We start from the raw sequence: 4,743 nt of genomic DNA on the forward strand, positions 1-4,743 counted from the left end.
GAACTACAGGGTGATACATTTATGTTGTGTGAAGCCAATAAGACTTTGGCAATTTAAACTGCAGCGTTGGAAACTAATGCAAGGGGGAGAGATGTCTTTCAGCTCACTGAGCACATGGTTGTCCTCTGTTCTTGGAAATATTTCCACCTTGTTTTCTGGTGTCAGTTATGACAAGAAACAGAGAAAATTTTTTCGAGAGAAGAGCTAGCACAAGATTTCTTTTTAGCTAGAAAATCTCTTTGGCAAAATCCCATGATTATCTCTTTTATGATCTGGGTATCACAGAGTTTATGGGTCAGAACTCACAGCACGTGATAGGAGGAAAAGAATTTTGTTTGTTGGTTTGTTTTCATATTAGGAGGGATAATTAGATTTTCAGGACACAATCTGAGAGGGAGACTGAGTCAGAGCTATTGTAAGAGAAAGAGGAGATGTGGAAGGAGTCAGGGCAATGAAACATGTGTCCCTGCTCCCAAATCTAAAAGAAAGTCATTGATTTTAGAAGATGAAGCAAAGCTCTTCACCTTCTACCATCTCATGAAGGCTCAATTTTTTCCCAGAGTTTCGGTTCCTCTTTCACTCCCCTAACATTGCACTGTGGAGCTAATCACATGTGCCCTGAATCCCTATTCCTGTCCCAGGCTGGGACAGGTTCACTGTCCTCACCATGCCCAGCAGGCTAGAGCTGGCGCCTTAGGCACCAAAGGAGAAGAGGATGGTTTCTGTGCAGGCGATAAGGGCTTTACCACAAGTTACATTTCACTACAATTCTAAGTAAAGTTTTGTGGAGTGAAGAGAACATATGGGCAACTTTATCTGGTGGGTTTGGAAGAGGCCAGGCTCTGAGAATGACAATGAATTCACATGTCTACTTTTCCAGATAGCAAATGATAGCTTTAGCAATTGTGGCAACGTGGACTTGGGTACACATGAGCAACACATGAGCCATGTTGTACCATCACCATCTGCACCAGTGCTGATTCAACTATTGCCACCTCTGGGTACCTGACTCCCCACAGCAGAGACAAATACCATCAGAAATTTGGTGATAATTTAGAAATTAGATCAATTTCTCTGGAGGTGGTTGTAACATATTTGTACTAGGATTCTTCTGTATTCTTCGTAAATGTTTGCCTTTTCTACTGACCTGTAATTGACTATTACAGTGCTCAGAATCTGTACGTTTTATTGATATGGGAATCTTTCATACTCAGGGCACTACTATGTGGGGAAAGAAATGAAACAATAGATACATGATCATAGCATCAACAGATCCTATCAAATACTTCACCCAACAGGTCCTATCAAATACTTCACCCAAGGAAGTCCATGTGGGTATGACCTACTGACTTCAGACACTTTCCTTCAATATGTACTGAATCTTTAAACTGATGACCATGTTAACATGAAGCAGTGGTTTAGGAAGCCCTAGGGCAAAAGTAGGAGCAAACTCTCTTATGATTCACAGGAACACAACTGGGTTCCATGGGTTTCCAGTCATGCAATTTTAGACCCTGCTGACCACAGGGCCTCATACATAGGAGTGGATGCCTTTACTTGTATCCTCAAGTAAAATACATGGAATAATCTAAAGTGAAACCTAAAGCTATGGCGATGCAGGGTTACCCAATGTCTATACACACAAGGGCAACCAAATAATTACCTATTTCAGCAAAGTTAAACAGTAAAACTATCATGAAGTGATAGTTCTCTGTTCTGTATTTGGTGACAGGAATATATCAGGGAATATGTCTGGACTGAAAGATAGTGAAGAACACATGTCAAAATCAAATGATGATTACCCTCAAATTAATATAAAGTAAAACTAGGAGTCATTAAAACAAAACAGATAAAATCATACATTTTAAAATAAATCCAAGACTGATATGTGACCTAGCTTTGGCTCCAGCTCTTCCAGAAGATAACAGTCTCCAGGGCTCAACAAGTGCATGCACATTCTTTTAGTTTTGTACCAGCAACATGTGTCATATGTGCTCATTTTCTGTTTCAGACCTCACGCTACAAATCAACCTTTTCAAAGTAACCCTAACCACACATTGGAATCAAACAGGAGTAATTTAAGTTATTGATGCCTGCTCTGACCCTTACTGAGTTGATTAAAAATATTTCACTGGAATTCAGGCAGCCACATATTGAAAAATATTCACAAGATATTTGTAGGTGTTAAGTAGGATAGTCAACCACTGCTTTAAATGGATCTCTGCCTCTCTGCAGTCCAGCAGCCACAGCATTGGCATGAACTGGGAGCTTGTTAGACTTTCAAAATATCAGGCCACACACCATAACACAGCATCCAGAAGGTTCACATATTAACCAAAATATACTCTTCATACCAGAAAGCAGGAAAATCTCAACTGGAATAAGAAAAGACTATAATTAGATAGTAATTCATGTATACTAACTTAAAATAATCTTAAAATGATTTTAAGGCAACCATTATAAAAATGCATCAAGGAACAATTGCAAACATGCTTGAAACACATGAAATAATAGAAAACATCAAGAGGTCAATACAAAATATAAAAAAGGAAAAATATGGAAATTTTAGAAGTGAAAGATAAAATCACCATAATGAACAGCTCAGGGGATGGCCTAATGGCAGAATGGTGTAGGCAAAGGAAAGAATCCATGAGGTGGAAAGTGAAATAATAGTAACTACCCCATTTAAACAACAGTGAGAGAATAGACTAAAAAGAAAATGAATGTAGAATAAACACAAATAAATGTGTGCCGAGACATATCACAGTCAAACTTCTAAAAACTAAAAACAACAAGAAAAAATCTTATAAGCAACATGAAAAAAATTATTCCTTACTTTGAGCAGAAAAGTAATGACAGTTTCTCTTTGGAAACCATGGAGGTCAGAAGGAAATACCACATTTTCTAGTTTTGCCCTAAAATTCTATGTTCAGTAAAAGTATTATTTAGAAATGAAGGACAAATTGAGGAGTCCTCCATTGTAGAAAAACTAAGAGTGTTTGGTGCTAGCGGATCCACTTTAAACACAGCCACCATGAGCCCTAGAAAGGTAAAACTAAAAATAAAGAGGGGATATTAAATAATATTAGGGATAAAAGTCTACAAAAATGAAAAGATAGGTGAATAGAATGCATTTCTAAATCATGTGTGATAGTCGTATCAAAGTTGTAACACTGTTTTGTTTCCAATATCTGCAGAGAAATTACTTTTTAAAAACTATTACTAATGGGGGAGGAAAAACGACATAAAAGAAGGTAAAATTCTAGATTTAATTTAAATGGTAATATATTGACATCAACATACTGTGAGAAGTTATACATACAAAGGAAATACCATGACTACAAATTTAAAAATCACTACAAAAGGAGATACCAAAAAATTAGGTAAATTAGAATGTAATTGTAAATATATTCAAGTAACCCAAAGAAAGGCAGCAAAAGGAAAACAGAGAAGCAAAAAAAAGATATGGCAAAAAAGAAGAGTGCAGACATAAATCTTAATATACTGATAATTGTTAACATATTAAATATGTAAATTATGAAGTTTACAAAAAGACAGAAATTGATGAATCAGAAAGAAATGTCCCAACTGTATGTTGTCTATGAGACACTCACATCAAATATAACAGTTTAAGTAGGTTGAATATAAAAGGAAGGAAAATGGTATACTATGCAAACAATAATAAAAAGAAAGACTCAGTAGCAAATACTAATATCAGATAAAGTAGACTACAGAGCCAAAGAACGTTACCAGAGACAGAAAGGTACATTACATAATGAAGAAAGTCATTTTGGAAAGAAGACAGAGCAGTTCTAAGTGCATAGACACCAAGCAACAGAGCAATATAGTGCATGTGGCAGAAACTAACAAAACAATTACACTTGGAGACTTCAAAACCCCTTCTTGATTTTTGATAGGACAACTTGACAGAAAATCGACAACGATAGAGAAGAACTCAACAAGGTCATCAACCCATGGGATCTAACTGACATTTATAGAAGACTCCAACCCATAACAATACTAGTTCACACTTTTTCTTCCAAGTGCCCACAGGACATACACCAAGATAGGACACATTTTGCCCACATAACCTCTCAACGTAATTGCAGTAATTAAAGTCATAGTAAGTATATTCTCTGACCACAGAGGGATCCAACTAGAAATCAATATTAAAACTATAACCCCCAAATTTTCAAATATATAGGAACTATACAACATCGTTCTTTCCAAAGAACCAGTCTTTGGTTTGCTTGGTGTTCAATGTCAGTTTTTTGTTTGCAGTTTTATGGATTTCTGCCCTAATATTTATTATTTTTTTCCCTCATATTCTACTTCAGATTTAAATTGCTCCCCTTTATGTAGTTTCATAAGGTAGAAGCTGAGATTATTGATTTTATGACTTTTGTTTTCTGAAAAACACTCATATGTGTATGTTCATATATGTGCATACACATGCATAAATATGTGCAGATGCATATGCATACATGTGGTTTTAATACCATAAATTACCCTGTAAACATTGCTGAATACCTATGTGTATGTTCTTTCCTCTGAGCTCAAACCCCACTCACTTGCAAACCTGGCCACTTAATCTGCATGTTTATTGGCGTCACAATCTAGAAATGAGCAACAATAACAAACTTTTATTTTATCCCAATTTCCTTGACCGCTAATACATTTAACATCAGTAAATCAAAATCTATGTAATAGATTAACGCCAAAGCCTCCAGGTCACTCCTAATC

The sequence above is a fragment of the Macaca thibetana genome, chromosome 13 (genome assembly GCF_024542745.1).
Source record: "Macaca thibetana thibetana isolate TM-01 chromosome 13, ASM2454274v1, whole genome shotgun sequence".
NCBI lineage: Eukaryota > Metazoa > Chordata > Mammalia > Primates > Cercopithecidae > Macaca > Macaca thibetana.